General features: G+C 37.2%; 1 protein-coding gene across 1 annotated transcript in view; it reads left to right on the top strand.

Moving 5' to 3' along the window:
* LOC124722666 overlaps nucleotides 1-21,296 on the top strand; it is a 509,646-nt gene extending 488,350 nt beyond the window's left edge. Inside the window, exon 23 of the mRNA XM_047247811.1 lies at nucleotides 15,583-21,296. The gene's annotated coding sequence lies outside the window, so the exon portion shown is untranslated. The remainder of the gene's footprint in view (nucleotides 1-15,582) is intronic.
* Nucleotides 21,297-22,651: the final 1,355 nt, after the last annotated feature.

The following is a 22,651-nucleotide window of genomic DNA, read 5'->3' as shown; positions in this document are numbered from 1 at the left end:
CAGTGTTCAGAAACGTGTATAAGGAAGTGGCTCGTGGTGGGAAATGCGACTTTCTTAAACATGTGAAAACTAAAAAACACGAGGAGAGTGTCCATTGTGTAGAGCAGAACCAGAAACTTAACTTCTCGTGTAAACCCCAAAACGTAGATTCTGTGACGAATGCCGAGGCTTTATTTACCTCATTTATTGTAGAGCATAACTTGACTATAAACTGTGCCGACCACGCTGGGCCTGTGTTTCGCAAAATGTTTCCCAGTTCCGAAATTGTGGAACGATATGGGTGCGCCAGAACAAAAACAACTACCATCCTTATGGAAATGTGCATGGAAGAAAAAGCGAAAATTATTACGCATTTGCAGTCGAATCCATTCACTATTGCTACCGATGGTAGTAATATAACGGACTTAGGTTATATCCTATTATCGTTTCGTTCTTCAGCCCTGAACTCTGTGAAATTCAAAATTGCCTACTCTATGTGCCTAATTTAAAAGGGGATGGCACTGGAGCTAATATTGCTGAGCATCTACTTTCGACTTTACGGGAATTCTGTATTCCATTAAAAAACCTGTCTGGCTTTTGGTGCCATGCAAATATGGGTTGCATTATGAAATGAAAACGTTTGATCATTTAACAGTGATTTATTCATGCAAAAACTGTGCCAATATCAAAACAGAAATCTAATAGACATTAATTTGTTTCCTCGGATTGTAATTTCGAACTGTAGTTCTCTCGAGAGTGCTTACTTGAATATGTGTGAATCCAAAGAAACCTGCAGAGCTCATCATTCATGTTGTTCAGCATGTTGAATGATAAATTATACAGTCCAAAGCTCAGGTATGTCCATTATTCGCTATTTACATGTAAATAATAAAGCAAATGTAATTGATTTGTTACAGGTATTGAATTATTGCAACTTTAATCGTCAGGGATGTGTTGTAATGTGTTGTAATTCGCAATAGTACACCGCTAAAATTCTCATGATTTTTCATTTTGAAAGTTGGCATGTCTGAAACTGTCAAAAGGTGAGCGTCACTCTACCAGGAGGCAATCTCGTCAGTGCAACCTGGCGGGCAGCAAAATAAATAGCGAACGACCGGCACATACTCGCAACTGAGCGTCTAGTCTGTGTGAGGCAGTTTCGAATACCAACGGCCACAGTTTCACAGAGCAACAGCCATAGTTTAAACCCCCAAGACCTCTTTAAGGGGGTGGGGGGGTACAATACATAAGGAAAGAGCAATCTTACCACAAGAAGCCAGGAACTCGATAATACAAACGGCAGAACATAGTGCCTCCAGGCACATCGCCTCAATGCACTTCTGGATGAGTCGCAATCGAAAACCGCTATGAGGTGTGGCTTCCCACCTCAAAACAGCTCACCATATGATACAATCCCGCTTGCGAAATGTGGCTGTCCACGCGGGCCACCTGCCACCAACTGCCCGTATGCCAGTATGTCCTTTCTCTCCGAAAGCCGCCAGCGATCGCACGCTAAGCACCATAACCCCCTCTGGCATTGTGCCAGAGGAAGAAGAGCACAGTTCATTTACGGAACTGTCATTTGAGTTCCAGTTTTTATTGTCATAAAGTCTCACTGTATGTTAAGCTGAAAACTGGACTCCTTTTGTCAGACACAAATGACCACGTTATTTGAAATACTGTTTTCCACGAGACCTTTTACCAAGTTGGGGTGAGACTGGAATCAGAAATACAGTCATGTGTATATTAAATTTGGTTATGAGAATACTATTTGCAGCTCAGAGGAAAACAGTAATATAACTGATTTAACCCAACTATGCACAAGAAAAGTAAAGGAAGAATGATATGATGGAACAATCCTGAAATTTAATACAGAATGGTTCACCACTTGGTACTGAAGAGTGGCAGACATTACTTCGATTGTGAAGCTGGTTAATGACCCTTTGTGGAGATCTCTGCTACCTCAAGTTTTTAAAAAAAAAAAAAAAAAAAAAAAAAAGGAAGTCAGAATTGCAAGATGGGATAATCCATTGGCTTGGCACCAATGGCAGTAATATTTTTGATCAGACAAAGTGTGTGAACATATTGTGCACCCCTGCGGGGAAATTGCATTGTGAATAACATCATGGTATAAATAACTGTTGTAGATACTGTGGAGTGAACATTGATTACTGTTCATGAAAGAGAGCCAGCATGCCTTACGGTTACAGTCCACCTTCCAAATACACCAGGAGACACACAAACAAGTGCTTATCACAGCTGTTCATTGAGCCCATTTCCATATGGACATCCAAGGCTGCCTGATTGTGTCTGTACTGGTGCTAGATGTGGTATATCATCTAAGATTTGTGAAACAGTTGATTCTGGACTGTTATGGATTGACAAGGACAATTCTCGGCTAAGTCGTGTTATTCATTGCGGGTCTGATGAGTATTTGCAAAACAAAATAAGAGGTGAAACACACCTCAACAATTGCTGTAGGAATAACAAATTGTGGTGGAGGTGAAAGGGTACAGTGTTACAGTCTGGTGAATATTTTTGTGGCATTCTCCAGAATGATTAATTTGTGTAAAAGGTTTCCTCAACTAATTTCTTTATGACTCCTCCTTCAGAGATTTCATTCACCCACATGCAGTCATTATCCTCATGAGGAGTTTGATCACTTTGCAAGATAATGTTCTTCACTACACAGCTTAATGCGTCTGTAGATGGCTAGAAGTTGGAAACTGAGATGATGTTAGAAGCTCAGCAAACAGCTTGGCTCCAGAGGCCTAGTCGTTTCTGGCATGACCAATTCTAGTGTGGTCTAGTCTGGTTTGTGTGTGCTGTAAATGGTAGTTATTTTAGTTTCTATGTTGGTTATATACATTGTTTTTAATCATTTAAGTAAGCTTGGTTTAGTACCCTCATAATTTTAATGTAGTTCCATTCCGCAAACCTATGAGACATAGTGTGAAATGCTTCTTAGGGTAGCCAGTGATCAGTTTAAGTAGCAAGGTTGTGCAGTGGTTAAGACTGTGAACCTTTATTTGGGAGGAATACATTTCTAATAACTGGCCATAACATTTTCCACAGTTTCCCAGAACTGCTTTATCTGAATGCTGTAATAGTTCTGTGAACAATGACCTCATGGATTCCTTCTTCCGTATGTGCCAAACTGAGCAAATGATCAATCTTTATCAAGCTTGATTCTCATAAAACTTTTACAAATAGAATAATTTTTGATGGCATGGACAGTCAGAGAGAGAGAGAGAGAGAGAGAGAGAGAGAGAGAGAGAGAGATTTTGGAAGTATAAGTTCGAATGCAGATTGTGACACAATACAGTGTCAAGCTAAAGAGAAAGAGGAAAAAAACATTTACTGAGAAAGATAAAAGCAATTATGTGCTTTGTGCAAGCTTAGTGGGTGCACAAAATATAGGGCTGATGTTGGGGAAAACAGTATGGGCAGAGAATTAGTGCTGCCACTTTGTAGATGAAATTTATTTAAGGTTCTCTTGAACAGCCTTATTTTGCTCATAATTCTATGTTGTTCACATTTTGTTGTTTTTTGTTTCCTACACTCCCACCCCCACTCAACTCGTCCTCCTGCCCCCCCCCCCCCCTTCCCACTCAGTCTTCTGTTTAATAATAAACATGTATATTTCCTCTTTCGTGTTTGTTGGCCAGCTTTGTATCTGTCACAACATAATTTAGTTTTCCATCATTCAGTGAGGTTTAGTTCAATGTATTCAGTGTTAATTGTCAGTTTAGTCAAATGTATAACGCATTACTTAAGACAGAGACGTTTTGTAGTAGTAGTAGTAGTAGTAGTAAAGCTTGCTTACTGTCAAATGCTCATGCTGATTTCATTAACATGCCATATTACCTGCACTTTGACAACATTGCAACATGGTTTTTGAACAACCATTAGTATATCTGAATGTTGGTAATTTTATGTAGAAATGGCTTGATGTATGTGGCTTAATCAGTAAATCACAATGTGAAAATGAACAGAGAACCACATAAAGCTGCATGGAATGCACTAGGTTTTACTTTATTATAATTCTTTTGATGTGCTCCATAATATCTCAAAACATTGCTTAAATCTTGGAACAGACATGAGATTTCGGATTTATGAACATGCTTCTTGAAAGAATTAAACCGTATGTCCCTTGAAAAACTTTATACCATACCCAGTGGTACTAATGTACCAGTGGTACTAATGTACTGTTATACACCATTGCTACTCTTCCAGTTTAGGTGCAAGAATTGTATGATCCTAAGGAAATGTACTTCACTCATGAAGAGGGTAGTTTCAATGCTACTTTGTAGTGTTCTTTAGTACTGTATGGGGTCATCACCACATACCATTAATAAAGCAGGTTCAAAGAAGAAGAGCAACTTTCATCCCAGTTTCATTTTATAGACATTAGAATGTCACAGAAATGCTCATCAGACTTAAGTAGAAAATGCTACATTAGAGATGTTGTGCTTGTACATCAAGATCTAATTTCTGCAAACTACGTGACAGTGTGTGGTGCAAGGTACTTTTGCAATTACTGTCTTTTTCCCCCTTCTCTGTTCAATACATGAATTGCGCGTGGGAAAAATGATTTTTGGTAAACCTTCATGTTAGCTCTAAGTTCTCTGATCTTCTCATTGTGGTCATTTTGTGAAATGTGTGGGAGGAAGTAATAGGTCGTCCGACCCTTGCCAGAACATGGTCTCTGAGAACTTCCAACAATAAATTTCTCCATGATACGCAATACTTCTGTTGATGTGTATGCCACTGTAGTTTGTTCAGCACCCCCTGTAATGCTATCATTCCAACTAAATAATCCTATGCCAAAACATGTTGCTCTTTGTTGGACCTTGTCTCCCTCTTCTATTAATCCAACTTGATAAATGTTGCAGACTGTAGAACAATACTCAAGAATCGGCCATACAAGTGTTTTATAAGCCACTTCTTTCATGTCTAAATTACGTTTCCTTAATATTCTTCCAATGAATCTCAGCCTGGGATTTGATTTTCTTACTGTTTGTTATATGTGGGCATTCCACTTTAGGGCCACATGGTTTTACTCATAGGTATTTTATGGTAGCCACTGTTTCCAGTAATTTTTCATCAGTAGTGTTATTGAACAGTAGTGCATTTCTTCACCTATTTATGTGTGATATGTTATATATATTTCTGTCCAGGGAAACTGCCAGTCCCTGTATAAATCAACAGACAATGTGGGTATGAGCTAGTGCATTGCCTTGATGCAAAACCCATGACTTGTTCTTCAACAGTCCGGCTGTTTTTATTTATTTTGTCATGGAGTTGTGCAAGAATCACAAGGTAGTATTGTTGATTAGTAGTTTTACCTTCAGGAATCCAGTGAATATACAAAATGCTATGAATATTGGCAAAAACAATTATTGTTGCTTTGAATGTTGATTTGCTCATTCAAGCTTTTTTCACTCTTGGTGAAGTTGGGCCCTTCCAGTGCGTGGTCGGTGTGTAGTTTCTGGATCATAAGTGAGAAACCAAGAATCATCACATGTTATCATTCTTCCCAAGAAATTGGGACTATTGTCAGTGGTTTTCAAAGTGTCAGTACAAACATTTTCATGAGCTACTTTTTGTTCGATTGCGAGAATTTTCGGCACCAGTTTGTCACTCGATTTGCTCGTGTTAAATTGGTTAGGTAAAATTTGCCTTACATATTCTTTGTCTATTCCTACAGATTCAGTAATCGATTGAATATGCAGTTGATGCTTAGATGGAATCGGAGTACTACTTTTTCAATATTTTCATCCATTTTTGATGTTGAAGGGCATCCTGCACATGAGTCATCAACAACATCATTTAAGTCATTTTGGAAATGCTTTAACCACTCAAAGACGTGCTAAGTGATAAACAGTCTTCCCCATACACTTCTTTTGTGAAAGGTAGGTTTCAGTAGCAGTTTTTCCAAGTTTCATGTGAAATTTCATGACAATTCGTTTCTCTATTATTACACTTCACATTTTTCCAGCAAAACAAAAAACAGCTGAAAAACAGCTCTTACACAAAAAAAAAGGTGACAGCCACACTGATTTGTCTATAGACACCAGAGGTGCCGCAGTCAACTGAGAAGGCTTCATGCAACCCAGCTATTTGTAGTTCATTTTTGGCTTATGCATACTTACTCTGTGACAGCATCAGTCCCATTATTTTATACCTACACCTCATATAGAGCTGCATCATTTGTTAACAAATGGCTCTGAGCACTATGGGACTTAACATCTGAGGTCATCAGTCCATTTGTTAACAGCCTCTTAGAGCTTCCGACATTATCCACTAGATCATTTATGTACACTGTAAACAGTAATGATTTCCAGTCACAAACCTGGTCAGATATTCGGCAAGCTAATATTTTGTTCACTAATTGACATTGTAGAACTGAATGAAATTCCTTCTTGAAGTTGCTCTACACCATTTTTTATATTGAGTGAAGGGGAAATACAATAGCACTAGTGCATAATAACCACTTTGCAACTGCACCTACCATCTGGGAGTAAGTAACGGACTCCCTGTAACATTCTGTGCTGTTGTGCACCATTGGTCAGCAGCTAGCAGCAGCTGGACTAGGGAATTACTGTCCAACGCATAGGCTACCGTTAAAACCACAACACTATCAGCTGAATTATGGAGTGGTACCGTGACCAGGAAGCATGGACTGCTGACGAATGGTGCCATGTCGTGTCCAGGAATGTATTGGGGTTCTGCCCTACTCCGGATAGCCAGTGTCAGTGAGGATGGTGGTGACCTGTGGAGAGGTCCCATTCTTCCAATCTTTTGGAGAGGTACATCAGTGTTACTCCTGGCATCGTGGTTCGGGATAGTCATCAGGTATGACTTCAGGTCACTGCTAACAGGGAACTTTGACAGCCTAGTGGTACATAATGGGCATCTAGCATCTTAATGTGTTACCCCTTGGGCAACAGTGTTGTGCCTCCATTTTTCAGTGGGTCAGTGTTCATCCATGTGTGCCACATGTCTCTGTGAGCTGTCTGAATGAAGTTGAGTTATTCTCATGGGCAGCAAGGCCCCATACCTGTCCCTGGTAGAATAGGTGTGTGACTACCTTGTATGTCAGTTAGTTACATATTCCATAGATTATTTGAATTGTGTTTTATATATTTAAAAACAAAGATGATGTGACTTACCATACGAAAGCACTGGCAGGTCGATAGAAACACAAACAGACACATACATACACACAAAATTCAAGCTTTGGCAACAAACTGTTGCCTCATCAGGAAAGAGGGAAGGAGAGGGAAAGACGAAAGGAAGTGGGTTTTAAGGGAGAGGGTAAGGAGTCATTCCAATCCCGGGAGCGGAAAGACTTACCTTAGGGGGAAAAAAGGACGGGTATACACTTGCACACACACACATATCCATCCACACATATACAGACACAAGCAGACATATTTAAAGACCAATATGTCTGTATATATGTGGATGGATATGTGTGAGTGTGCGCGAGTGTATACCCGTCCTTTTTTCCCCCTAAGGTAAGTCTTTCCGCTCCCGGGATTGGAATGACTCCTTACCCTCTCCCTTAAAACCCACTTCCTTTCGTCTTTCCCTCTCCTTCCCTCTTTCCTGATGAGGCAACAGTTTGTTGCGAAAGCTTGAATTTTGTGTGTATGTATGTGTCTGTTTATGTTTCTATCGACCTGCTAGCGCTTTCGTATGGTAAGTCACATCATCTTTGTTTTAAAATTCCAGAACATTCGTAATTTCACACCAGTGGTGAGTTGGAGTGAAATGCAGTTGTCATCCCTGCACACAGCTGTGTTTAATATGTAACTGCTATAAGTTTCATTCTTGCATGTCTGCTAGTTATTCTTCATTGCTGCATTGAGTAGAATGTTGTGTTGCACAGTTTGTAAATTTTGAGATGACAGTTAGAAGAGCAACGCGTCTGCATTAAATTTTGTATGAAACTCAAGAAACCCTTTAGAGAGACAGCGTTAGGAATGGCTCACATGATTTAAAAATGGCCAGACGGAAGTTAAACATGACCCTTGTTCAGGATGCCCTTCGACAGCTACCGATTATGCTCATATCAGAAAAGTCAACGAAATTGCATATGCCAATTGAAGACTGACTGTCCAGGAGATTGCAGAAGAATGTAACATTTCAGTTGTATCATGTAATGAAATCCTGGCACAGCATCTTGGAATGCATTGTGTTGCTGTCAAGTTTGTCCCATGCCTCATGAGTCAAGACCAGAAAGACCTTCATCTTGCAGTCTGTGAAGCACTTTTAAATCAGGCAAATGAGAATGAGATGTTCCTTAAGAGAATCGAAACTGGTGATGAGATATGGGTCTACAGTTATAATGTTGACACCAAGGTTCAATCTTCACAATGGGTCAGGAAAGGTTCTCTAAAACAAAAAAAGTTCAGGTCAGGTCAAATGTTTTCATGCCGATAGTTTTCGTTGATTTTGTAGGATTAGTTCATCGTGAATTCGTGCTGCAGGGATAAACTGTTAATCGATGGTACTATTGGGACATGTCACGACACCTGCGAGAAAATGTGATAAGGAAACGGCCTGAAATGTGTCGAGAGAATTCATGGTTCTTGCATCATGATAATGCACTCACACACTCATCCCTGTTGGTGTGTGACTGTCGGACAAAAAACAAAATCACTGTGCTGCCTCATTCTCTATACTGTCCAGGTCTGGCCTGTTGTGTACTTTTTTTTTAATTTCCAAAATTGAAAACCCCATTGAAAGCACAAAGATTTGCGATGATAGATGAGATAAAAGAAAATTATTAGGTTGTGGTTTGCATGATCCAGCAAGAGGCATACCAAGACTGCATCTGGAAGTGAAAATGACATTGGGAGTGGTGTATCGATTGTGGAGGAGAGTATTATGAAGGTGACCATGCAAAATAAGTAAAAGGTAAGCGTAGAAAAATTTTGTGAACAAAGTTCTGGAATCTTTGTAAATTTCACTTGTTTTTGCAATCACTGAAATAACATCACATGCCCTTTCAACCTGTGAAGTTTCATTTCATTTCATTTATTCTTCCTTTTCTGGATACTTCACTTTTCTTGGCAAGCAATGTAACTACGTCTTTGCTTATATATGTGCCCTAATCGCCTTTAACATTACTCTCTTCATTGCTACACTATATGGAATTGAATCATATAATTGTTGCCTGTGTGTACTTTGAATACTTGTTTTCCAAATTACCTCAAAGATTTTTGGGATAACAATACTGTCGTACCCATAAGTCCTGTGTAATTTCCTTGAGCAGTAGTCTGCAATTATACAAATACAGCTCTGAATTACAGTGACATCTGCTGTCAGGACTGCTTGTGCTTGATAAGGTTTTCAAACACTGGAACAGTTCTAGAAAACAGATCCTTTTAGCATCTCGTTTGTCATTCTTTAATAGATGGAGAGGCAGTTGCGAGAACATACTTGACCTCTTAGCAACAAATAATCATTAACAAAAAAGGAGTATCATGGCAAATATAGCGATTAGTGACCACAGGGTTGTTGTAGCGAGACCGAATACTGTAACATCCATATCCATAAAAAATAAATGCAAAATATATCTGTTTGAAAAAGCAAGTAAAAAACCTTTTAATACCTCCCTAAGAGACAGTCTCCACTAGACCGGATGTGGCTTAAATTCAAAGAAATAGTGGCAATTGATTTATACCAGATAGTTCATCAAGAGATGGAACTGGACCCTATGGCACACTAAAAAGTCAGATCACTGTTGCAGAAGCAATGAAAAAAGCACCCTAAATTTAAAAGAACCCACAATCTCCAAGATCAGTGATGTTTTACAGATGCTCAAAATTTAGCACAGACATCAGAGCGAGATGCTTTTAATAGTTTCCACAACAAAGCACTGTCTCAAAATCTGGCAGAAAATGCAGAGATATTCTGATCGTCTGTGAAGTGCACCAGTGGCAAGACAATCAATATCCTCAATGTGTGATAGCAATAGTAATATTACTGATGACAGCGCCACGGAAGTGGAGTTGATAAATGAAGTTTTCTGAAATTCCTTCACCTAATAAGATGAATGAAATATTCCAGAATCCGAGTCAAGAACAGCTGCAAACATGAGAAACTTAAGAGTCGATACCCTCTTTGTAGCGAAGCAAGTTAAATTACGTAGTAAAGGGGAGGCCTCCGATCCAGATTGTGTACCAGTTAGGTTCCTTCCAGTGTGTACTGATACAATAGTTCCATACTTATCAATCATATACAACTGCCCGCTCAACAAAACATCAGTACCTTAAGACTGGAAAGCTTCCCAAGGAAGTGTTATAGGCCCCTTGCTGTTCGTAATCTATGTAAGCAATATGGGAGGCAATACAACCAGCTCTCTGAGTGTGTTTGCAGATGATTCCCTCATTTATTGTTTAGTAAAATCATCAGAAGATTAACACCAATTGCAAAATGATATAGACAAAATATCTATTTGGTGCAAAAAGGGGCAATTGACTAAATAATGAAAAGTCTGAGGTCATCCATACAAGCACTAAAAGGAATCATTAAATTTTGGTTACACATTAAATCACACCAATCTAAAAGCTGTAGATTCAACTCAATATCTAGGTACTATAATTACAGATAACATAAATGTTGTGGAGCAGGCTAACCGCAGACTATGTTTTAGTGGCAGAACACTTGAAGATGCAGGAGGTGTACCAACAAGACTGCCTACACTACTCTACACTTCACTTGTCTGTCCTCTTCTGGAGTATTGCTGCACTGTATGGGCTCTTTGCTGGATACTATTCATGGAGGACATGGAAAAAGTTCAAAGAAGGGCAGCTTAATCATCTACTTTCTCTTCCAAATGCAAAAATATGTTGTTGACAGCCACCTACATTGGGAGAAATGATAATCATAATAAAATGAGAGAACATCAAAGATTGCATGGGAAGATTTGAATTATGTTTTCCTGCATGCTGTTCTGGAGTGGAACAGTAGAGGAATAGTGTGAAAGTGGTTTCATAAATCCTCTGCCAGGCAATTAAGTGTGAATTGCTGAGTAGTCATGTAGATGCAGATGAACTATCCTCCCAATAAATCTAAGTCTTCCATTTGCCTTCCTTGCCACTGAATCCACATCTCTATCAGATTCATATCTGGGTGCCAGTTGGGAATTGCAGGAAGGAAGTGATATTATCTTAGTGGTCAGATGTTATGCAGCAGCATGAAATGGGTTTAGGGATAACCAGGGTATTTGTAGCAAACTGACGCTCACAACCACCCTGATAGCTCCATTTACACGCATGCTCCATACTGTCAGTTCTGGTACGGCATTCTGTATTGACACTTGGGAACACAAGCCTGTAGTGTATGTGTGGCATGTGTGCAGAAAACAAAAATCACTGCAAGGTTGCATGCCATACTGTGGCTGAAGAGTGGACGCTCCAATAACAACAGGTTTTGATGCGGAACATGACTTTCCTGCTGAGGTATAATGTTTTTTTTTGTGCACCAAGCTAACAGAGGATGTTTTTACTTGTGTGCTATATTTGTGAATGTGTAGTTTTGTACATTGTGTCCTCGGGAAAGTTAAAAACTTGTGTGGTTGCTTGTGTCACATTATATGTTGATTTCAACACAGAGAATGTAAAGAGAGAGAAATACAAGTTAAAAGGTGGTGATGTGAGAACAGAGACTGAGACATATGCCTTCATTATGCAAACTATGTGAGAATGATCATGATGATTTTAAAAATTGTTTAAGGATGGATGGTGCCTGATTTGACTATATTTCGAACTTAATTGTGCCACTGATATCGAAGTGAGATACCTTTATGAGGAAATATGACCAGCTTATGTAGAGCCAGATACTATTCGGAGTTACAGTGATTATGCGGTGTACTTCAGTAATGATGTCGAACTAGCATCGAAAGATGATATGGTTGGAGGAGGTGCAGCATTACCAACTAAATACAATTTTACGTATGTTACAACAATGTATCTCTCTCCTTTTTTTCATTTATCTTCTGTCCAATGCACTCTTTAGTGGAAATTTCATCCATCACTGTTCCTGCATCTTGCTATTCATTGTTAGTGTTGGAGTGAATATTACTAATGCTGTTGGTTAGTTCTTCCTGATCTTTTGTAAACACCAGTAAATCAGAATACCACAAGTTTGGCTTGTACAAGTCATCTTTGGACTAACCACTACTTCTTGATTAATAAATTTTCTTTAATTCCTTTGGAAAGGAACTGCATGTACTCAGAACTCTCTTCCCCCACAAAGTCTTTGGTTGCATCCTGATACACAGGGTGTTAGGATTATAGGTACAGATATTGTAATATTTGGTACCATAATATGTACCAAATTCAGTGTGTCTGTTATTTTTTATCTGTGTATAACAGTCTTCGTGCAAATGTATCACATAATTTACTATCTGACGTTTTTTTCCATGGCTGTAACTGTGCTGCAAAATGGACTACGCCTGTCAGTATAGACTTTCCATTTGCCATCCAAGCATCCAGACTTCAATAGCTGAGAGCACACTCCAGGCATTTGTTAAGTCATGCATTTACAAATAGTTTTTTGGACCAGAACACAACTGCAGGTGAGAAGTGAGGGTAGAGACTGAACTTCTAGTATTTGTGGCATCTTACATTGACACACACGGTGTTTGTGCATGCCTGTACTGTATGTAGCAAAAGCATTGGAAAAGTTGTCCATGTAAATGGGGCAAATCTCATATTAATTGTCAGCATTCACATTCACTCCATTGGTAAAGGATTCGAGCAGGATCATGTCCTCAAGGACTCGGTAAATGAATTACTAGAATTTTTTAAAGGATGGAGATGATGTGAATTTTTCTGTCAGTGGGGATGTGATTATACTCCCCACCCATGGTTTATTTGTCTCTAGCATCTCACGATACTCCAATGTTCCGTAACTGGTAACACTTCTTGTTCATAAAATGTCATGAAGCGCAAAAGGCAAAAATTGTGAACTATTGTCTCTATAAGTGCCTTTTATTGTTGGAACATCTCTTTCAGTAGTAAATTAAAATTTATGTTAAGTTCCCAGCATTATTGCTATGGCAAATGTGATGGTGTTCCTGATCTGGACTGACAGTAGCGCACAGATTCTCATCTCTAGTGAATGTGCTTGACTGATTATGTTGTCGTCTATCATACACCTCTGTCCTGCTGTTATCAGACTCTGTGCACTAAACTGACATCTCTTACTATGAAGCAACATTATCATTATGCAATTTAACAAGCGGAAAATAGTTTTCTGCTGATAAATCAGTCTTTAGAAGCAAAAAATTGTGTGCACTACACGTTTATGTATTTAATTGTAATTACGGGTATGTGTGTGTCCTATGTGTAATACATGCCATCTGTCAGTTGTGTGCTTGGGCAGGGGTTGTATACTGTGAGCCATGTAAGAATTTGATAGCTATGAGAACTCATTTTATTTTTTCTGAAACATTCTTACACATGCTTGAAAAGTGTTTGATTAAATTTCTCAACCGAAAACACATCTGCAAAGTCAAAATAAAACACACACACACACACACACTTTATAACGTGGAAAGAAATAGTAATAGAATTTGAAGTCATTAAGTTAGAGAGCACATAAATATTGCGCAATGAAATGAGTAAATGTTACATTGAAAAACAGTTTCTCTCTCTCTCTCTCTCTCTCTCTCTCTCTCTCCCCCCCCTCTCTCCCCCTCTCTCCCCCTCCTCATTTTTGTTTTAAACTCACTATGACAGATCTCAGAGTTTCCTTTTGTGATTAATTTCTTTTGTCTATTGTTCTATTTCATAAGAATTTCAATATTTTCACTGTGCTATGTAACCACTGTTGTTAAATGACAGAAGTGCTGTGATGTACCATGCTATAGTGTGAGCAGGACACATCAGAAGCATTTTCATTTTGACAGTTGGGAGGTGATGGAATGGTTCAACGAGAGGGTAGTATTACCTCTGCAGTTGATGTGACAGTTCAGTGCCAATATTTTTGGCAGTTTGTTTTGCTGGCCCCGTGGGTAGCTTGCAGCATTTGGTGTTTGGCATTTGATGTGGTGACTACCGAGGGAGAGGCTGGTTGCTGGGACAGAGCCTGCCACAGACCTCATCGCCACTGGTGCTGCAGTACATGGGTGATATTCAGCTTGTGCACCCAAGAGTGACAGTTTACCTTGGTTTTCATATCCCTTCTTATTTTTTGTCATGGCTATTAATTTTGGAAATTAAATTAAAGTTGATAGTTTCTCACTGGTTGAACCTCTTTTACTGTTTAATGCACCATAAGCGAAAATATTACTATGTCTTGGATTTGCATGCCACCCGTGGGCTAGAGACGTTGAGGTGTTTTGGGTTGGTTTGATTAAACAGGGTACAATTTATGTAACTCTTAAGGGGTATGACTGTCGTTTTACCTGATAACATAAGTGATATATATTTGATTTAGTTGTTGCAAGTTCGTGTTTTTATTTTCATTTTGCAAAGCATTGCCTTCATGGCAAATGTCTGTAGGGCTTTCTGTTCTTATGTTTTCTGTATTATATATGAATGATGTATCTGTCTTTTTAACTATGAGCTTAGATTTTGTTGACTAGTTAATCATTTCTTCATTCCTAATTGTTCTATTCCAGAAAGTACCAAGTATGATACGTAATGAATACATGATCATTTAGTTGTACTGTGAGAATGAAACTTCTCACATTTGAATAATGCAATTGTACTTACACAGTTGCAAAACTGCAATGATGTGCTAGCACTCTTGTTGCCACTGTCAGAATATCCAATATGTGGTTGAATAGAGCATAAAAATGTAAATAGTAGCATTGTCTCCAGTATTCACAAATGATCTATGTGCACATTTTCCATTGGGTTTATACATTTGTAACGGTCAGACGCATATTAATTTACTATCAAATCATTGCATTCAGCATTAGTCTGATTAGGCAAAACATTTTGACAAACATTTGGGCATACTCCCGCCTGCCCCTCCCCCCCACCATTTCCCATCTCACCACACCCACCCAATTGAATGAAATTCAAAAATAAAGTAAATGGAGAGATTTGAAGCAAAGACCTTATCATTGTAATTTTTTCCCAACTCTTGTTTCCTATTTTGTCTGTCATTGTTTCTTCCTTTATTTCCTTTCCAGTAGACAGTCCTGAAGATTACCTATCATCTTCAGTCTTGCACCATCAGTTATGATGACTCAGCTTATAATTATGTCGGGCAGCTTGCTTGTTGGAAATGTTTTGTGAGCAAGGAAATTAGAGTGTAAATTACAGAGGAATACAACTGAATTGAAGATCAGATTATCTCAGTTGCACAATTAATGAAACTAATGTTTGACGAAGAGTGTAAAATTATTTAGTACCCATTGTTTGGCAGTAACACCTATTTGATTTATCTTGTGATTTGGTTTCACACTTAATAAGCAAAAGTTCATTTTTGGAACGAAATAATTTCATTCTTGTTGATTACTCTGGAACTACTGACCACGACTAACTAATTTAAAAGGACTTTTTCTAAATTTTGTTAATAATTCATGTAATACTTTACTTTTTATTTACTCATGCACTTATTTATTTACAGACTGCAGTGAAGTTAAAAATGTCAAACCTGGAGCTGATTGATTGGGATATGGTGGATTACACAGTGATGTAGAGTGTGGGACTTTGGAAATTTGTTGAGTATAGTGTGTATAACAAAAAACGTTAGTGATGGCATCAAACATTGCTGCTAAGAATCGTGTAATTTTCTATTTTTCATCCCCATTATCATTTGATAGCTAAAATCCTCTCTGAAGGAATGAAGCAAACCCCACCGAAATATGTGAAATAATTTCTATTTGATGTTCACCAGATTTTATGTTATTTGGTCTTTCTTCACTATCTGATGATACCTGTTAGTAGAAGCAAAGCAAGTAAATAAAAATGGTATAGACTGAGAGCAGCTAACAGTTCAGCAAAATCTTGTGGTTGGTGCATGATTGTGACTGCAAAAAACTGTGAAATAGTACAAACATTTTAGTGAATCTTTTGTACAAATTATTATTATAAGAGCAAATGTGAAAAAAAATAATGTCCTGACAGTGGGTACCGAACACTTTGAATAGCTTGCAAGTTAAAAAGAGAAAGCTGTATTGTATTGTATAAATGTGTAATATTTTATGTAATTATGAGAGATGATTCATGCTGGACAGGTCTTTGGAAAAGCTGTAAATGTAATCTCTTAGTAAACAAAGACATTTCAAGGTGGCAACTGGTATGCGAATTATCACAGATACGAAGTGTGTGAGTGACTCTTTATGACTAATGTTAATGCTATCTTTTCGCCAGAACTCATTGCTTCATTTAGCTTTCAGAACTACTTAGGCAACAAGTTGACAAATTCTTGCTCTTCAAGCAGATACACAAAACTAAAATTCTGTGCAATTTATATGATGGTAAGATGAATATTGGTAAAACGTTTGGAATGTATTAATACAACAAATGAAAAAATATTTGTAATTAAAGACAACCAGAGATTTGTAGTAGGGGTGCTCATACTTCAGAAAACATTGTTTCTGAATAAACAAAATATCTGTGTTACCAGACTCATCGAAGTCTGGTCTGTAATATACAAAATACCTGTATTACCAGTCTCATCAAAATCTGGGCTGTAAACCTGATCTAAAAATGATGGTTAATTCCTGATTGATCTGGCTCATTTGTTGTGGGAAGTGTGAAATTTTCAAATTAACCTATTTATTAATTTGCTGCACTTATTGCTCTTGAAATCCTAAATTTATACAATATGTGTCCATTTTGGATGAAAGTGTTCACAAAATCAGTCGTAATGACAGTTCTTCTACAGATACATTCAGATAGCCCAGATCTAGCAAAATATGCTGCGTCAACTGTGGTGTTATGAACGAACATTTAGTCAATTGGATCTTATAAGTGTGGTGTATTTATTTAAACCTCCACTGCTGAATGTTATTTAAATTAAGGAAATGTATATACAAAAACAAAACAAAATACTTCAGTACAGTTATGTATAAATCAGTATAGAAATAAAAAGTGTGTGGCATAGCATATTAGCACTGCTCGATTGTGATTACTCCCCCTTCTCTTTTTCTCTCTACATTCAGTACACTACAAAATTTGTTGAAAGAACACTTTCCCTTTTTACTGTTATTTTTAATGTGTAATTGACTGTGATTTACAAAATAGTGTAGAAATTGGACACTGGCTTATGATTTGGCTATGCACATCATTTACAGCAGGAATCTGGTGAAGAATTTTGTGCAGTGATTTATCAACATTGTATCAGTACAGTCAGGCTACTAGAAACAATACCATCTAGAGCATTAAAACGAATCTGAAATAAAGAATGCAATGATTACTGACAGCTAAGCCCAGATGTCCCATGTTGTTGTTTCCCTTTTTCTGCTTTGTCTTTGCTTCCTAAAATAATAATTATGTGTCATTATGTTTGTTAATACTTGTCACTGCTTCCAAATCTTTCACACAACCTTCATTTTTTGTGCTCCAAATTTGGTTACTCTGATATCTTAATTTTTCATCACCACTACCATCATGAATATTGTAATCTTTATTATATACACTTATATTTTTATTCTACTCATTTCTTAATTATCTTTTCCTCCACTTCATTACATCTCACTGCTCATATCTCATCAGCAAGTTCACAGTTATTCAATCTGATATTGTATTATCAGTGTTCCTTTCATTTTACTCCTTTCCTCTGCTACATCTCCTGAGCTTTTCTTCTTTATCTGTATTTCTCAGTTACCTGCCACCACTTTCTTACCTTCAGACAACGCTTAACCTGCATCTGTGGAAGTGGGACACTTTGGCTCTGAAAGCACGTAGTTGAGTGAGTATTTAAAAGTGTATCAGTCAGCCAGGACCTTTGGATTGTATTTCATATGTACAGCTATTTTGACATGCTGTTGTTGTTAGTATTTTTAGACCTTCATACTTTACATTCTTGTTCATATTGTATTAATATGCTGCCAGTTTTGTTGCAGTTTGAATTGATGTGGCATATTTCCATTTGGATATCAGTTCACAGTTTATATCTTGTTACTGAAGAACATCTTTCTACCTTTTACAAAAGATCATTACATATAAAAGCAGTGGAGGGTGTAATGCAGAACAGAATGAATAGCTGAAAACTAGAAATTTTGTAAAACTATTTGATGTCACAAAGGAGTAGGCAATTCTCTAGAAATTTTCTGTGGTGCAAATATTATGTTAATTATACATTTAAGGTGTTTGTAAATTCATTTGTGAATAAAAGCTACAAGGCATAGAGATTCTGGTTATAGATTACTGTACTAAATGGAAGATGTTTGTTGTAAAAATTCTCATGTCCAGTTAAACAATACCATGGCAGATATAAATGTAACTGAAAAGTGCAAGAGTCTAAGTATGCAAGAGTCTAAGTATGGAAGGAATATGTTTAAGTATTATTAGATATCTAAGTGCATTTAATGGACATTTACTGAAATAGTATTTAAATTTTTTACCCTATTTGTTATGCCCATATGTGTATGGACAGTGTGTGTGTGTTTGTTTTGTTTTGTGTGTGTGTGTGTGTGCGTGTGTGTGTGTGTGTGTGTGAGAGAGAGGGAGGGAGAGAGAGAGAGAGAGAGAGAGAGAGAGAGAGAGAGAGAGAGAGAGAGAGAGAGAATGTGGCTGAAGGTAAATTATGAAAACTATCCTGTGTTCTTAGACTATAGATTACAGTCATATCATGGAAAACAGAGGATTTATTGGATTGATATGAAATACTGTAGCATCTATTGCTTCACTGGGAAGATATTTTAAGACAAGAAATGTTTATATATGATATTACATTGATAAAATGCCAAAGACGAGAACAGTCATGCAATATAAGCTACCTTTTCCTTTTTTCTGCAGTATGTCCCTCCTAAGAGCTGTGTGGTGCCATTTTCCTTATTTGCAGTTTAATTTCTGTTATGTCTAAGTTTGTTCACCCAGAAACATCCATTTTGACAGAAAATGTGAGTTAGTTTATCATTATACACAAAGAGTTGTCCAGATTGATAGCAGATTTGCTGTATCACTAGAGCAACCTTGGATTAATGTTGTACAATGTTAACTATAAAGGTATTTATTGGTAGTGATCACAAAACAAGGAGAATCATTTGTGTTTCCAGCAGCAACTGCGTAAGACAGCTGTGCTGCACCATGCTGAGTTTGCAGTCCCCTTACGCCACTGAGCTGTGCCATGGTGTCAGCAGCTGAATTCTTGTGATGCTGCAGAAGCTTATTGTTCTTCTGTTTTGTTGACTTCCATCATATATTCGTTAACTGAATATAGCTCCAGACCAATTTGAGGTTAATGTATAATTTGGACACTTAATGGTGTAGTACAGACGACAATTGTTATAAAGGAAACCGAAATCAAATTTTGCGTTACCACTTGCATCACATGAAATACCTGATTAACAAGTTTTGTTTGGGCTGTTCCACTTACACCACAAAACAATTTGAAAATACGTTCAGAAATGACAGAGTGGAGTGTGCTGACAATTTTCGTTAGGGACATGCAGCATAAAGCTGTCAGAGTCTTGATTAGTTCCTTGCATGACACACCAAGATGTGTTTTATTCTGAGATTTTTGTGCAAGTTGTGTGTTTAAAATAAGTGTTCTGTGTTTTATTACTTTATTTTCATTGAACTGTTGATTATAAACAAAAGTACTTGATTACCATTGATAACTAAATATGTCAGCACATTTGAAGCACTCTCCTTCTGCATTACTGCACTGTCGATGTATGTGGATGCACTGAGGAACTCATATAAAATGATAGAACCTTCTTTGACAAGCAAAAGGTTTCCTGCTCACTTGCAGTTTCACACACTGTTGCCCACTTATGTGATGATGATTGAGAGATCTTAATCCTTGCTTCACTTAAACACTTCATGTTGGTTTTGTGGATGTAATGTAACACATATTGAAGCTGACCAACACACTCAGTGAAGTAAGAATCATACAAGTTTCACTGCAAATTTCTTAAAATTTAAATATGAAAGACTAATATATGACTTTATGCTGCAAGATCCAGACCTCGATCGTTTCCTGTGTTGTCAGCGCTGTTTTCTTCTATTAGTTCTCACTGGGTGAAATAGCCCCTTTGTATGCAAAATGCATAACACATATATGAACAAAAGCTGCCCTTTGTCACACAGTGACCATTCTCCTTTCCTCCTTTGTGAATGCCAAATCCATGTTCTACATGGGTACACATTTTATTCAAAGCTTTCGTTGCTAAAATTGTGTTCAAAGCAAAATGTTGTAGGTTTATTGCTTCTTATTGCTGTTTATTCTTAATTATTTCCCAGGACACGCTCAAGATCTCTTCAAATGCTGGGTAGTGTTAGTGCAGTGGAACTTATTACATTTTTTGAGACAAAGGTCTCCACGGCAGTAAAACAGCATCCTGAACTATGTGACAAACTGCAGACAGTAACCAAAGATACACAGAACAAAAGAAATTACAACCTTAACAATAGCTGTGATTCCTGCTTAGGATTATCAGTTTACAAGACGAAATAAAATTGGTATTGTTTTTAATAATCAGTTTATTTTAGTTTATTAATGTGAAAAATGCCATTCAGTCAAGATATGAGGAAAAGTTAATGTTTCATAGTTTGCAGATAATGCCACAGGAGAAATTAGTATTCATTGGCTGGGTTGAATTTGAAAACATTTGATCTATATGCGGTTTGCTCTCTTCTTTGGCACAGGATTAATGATATTTGACTATACATTCAAGGCACGTTAGTTAATTGTTGAATGAATTCTGTTTGTATTTCCATCCCAGATTTGTTTGTTACTTTGCAAAATGATTTATGAATCAAAATATAGTTAACACACTATTTTCTCATTTAATGAATCAGCTGTATAATGTTGTTACTGAATGTTGTATATCATCTGACAGTTGGTAGCATACTGTGTGGACTTCATTTCACTGCTCTCTGAAAAGGACTTTGTTAAGCTATGTATAAGCACTTCGACTGCTTCTCTTTTTGTGAAGATTCATAATTTGATGTTCATTTGAGCTGTATAACTGTAATATATATTCCACTGGACTTTCATAATTTACAAACCTGTGTGTTCACATGATGATAGAATGAAATTTTAATTGTTTAAGTATTTGTTTGTGAAGATAATTCCATTAATTACTCCTAAAATGTATATAATGTAGGTAGCTCACTGTAATCTTTGTTTAGTCATAGAAAAACCTGAAATATAGCTATCTGCACTTATCTGTCTGTTAATTTTGTCTGTGCATTCCTCCTAGATGTATTATTATGGTACAGAAACAAAATAAAGTTTATATGCTAGAAATCCTACTATAACTCATATTTTCTGTGTATATGATGACATTTTACAAAGGAAGTTATACATGTGGTGAGTGTGTGTGGTGGGGGAGGGACTATCACTCAGAGATATTTTTGTTCTGCTGTGAGAAAACAAACCTGGCAATGGTGTTCTCTCATTTCAGAGTTGATACTTCGAAATTACTGTTTGAGATGCGTAGGTGCAAAAGCCCCAGTTTATAACATGATTTAGTTGTGCCAAAGAATATATTACTGTAACATCATGCTTTTCTTTAGTCATCCCATGACACCAGAATTCCGTATAAGAGATTTATATTATTGCTTGTGCACTTTTGCCAGCATATCCCATAAGAAATACTTTGAAAAGCAATGAAAGCTAATGCATAATTGAAGAAACATTTATGTGATATTTTGAATGTGGATTTTGCTTTCCAGTTGTAGAAGTATCGAAATACTGGTAAGACAAAAAAAATTCATCTTCCTAAAATGACTAAATAGTTAATTTTCTGTTAAGGTGGCCCAGGTGAAGGTAGACGTCATTATAAAAATAGAGTAAGAAGTGATATTTCGCATCTATAAACGCAGATACTGAGTGTTTCACTATGAACTCATTTAGTAAGTAGCTGGTGCCTGTATCATGTTAGTGCAACTGTAATGTTGAAGAACATACAGTAAAAGGTAGATATAATATGGTTGTCTGGGGAGGGGGGGGGGGGGGCGGATATGCTGTACCCTCACACTGTAGTGTAACTGCAGTATATTGTGTGTGGTACATTTAAAGTTTGGATAATGACAAATGACACATTTAAAGTTTGGAAGAGTAATAATGCAATGTTATATGTACTGTATTTTGTACAGTATTTAATTTTAAAGAATATTAGAAGTGAAACATTAAAAAATGCCAAATACAGTGATCAAATAAACTCAGTCAAACAGTAACCAAACAATAATACTACAGTAGTTCCAAATGAAATAATGTACTTCACTATAGTATGTAAAATACACTTCAAAGTACATAACTATGTGCAAAACTGTCTACAAGCTACTGCAGGTTCATTCTTCTACTACTTTAAAGAAGTTAGTTATTTTTGGCGGCTCATTTCACTTTTTTTTTCTTTTTTTTCCCATCAGTTGTAACAACTGAATATGATTTGCTTCACTTTGTCTCTCCAGCCACATAACTACTTTGTGTACATTATCCAATATTTCAGGTGTGCTGGGATCATCATCATCATCATCATCATCATCATCATCAACCACTTCATCATTCTCATTTCATA

The sequence above is a fragment of the Schistocerca piceifrons genome, chromosome X (genome assembly GCF_021461385.2).
Source record: "Schistocerca piceifrons isolate TAMUIC-IGC-003096 chromosome X, iqSchPice1.1, whole genome shotgun sequence".
NCBI lineage: Eukaryota > Metazoa > Arthropoda > Insecta > Orthoptera > Acrididae > Schistocerca > Schistocerca piceifrons.
The sequence above is the reverse complement of the archived record's forward strand: the minus strand, read 5'-3'. Positions and strand labels throughout refer to the sequence as shown.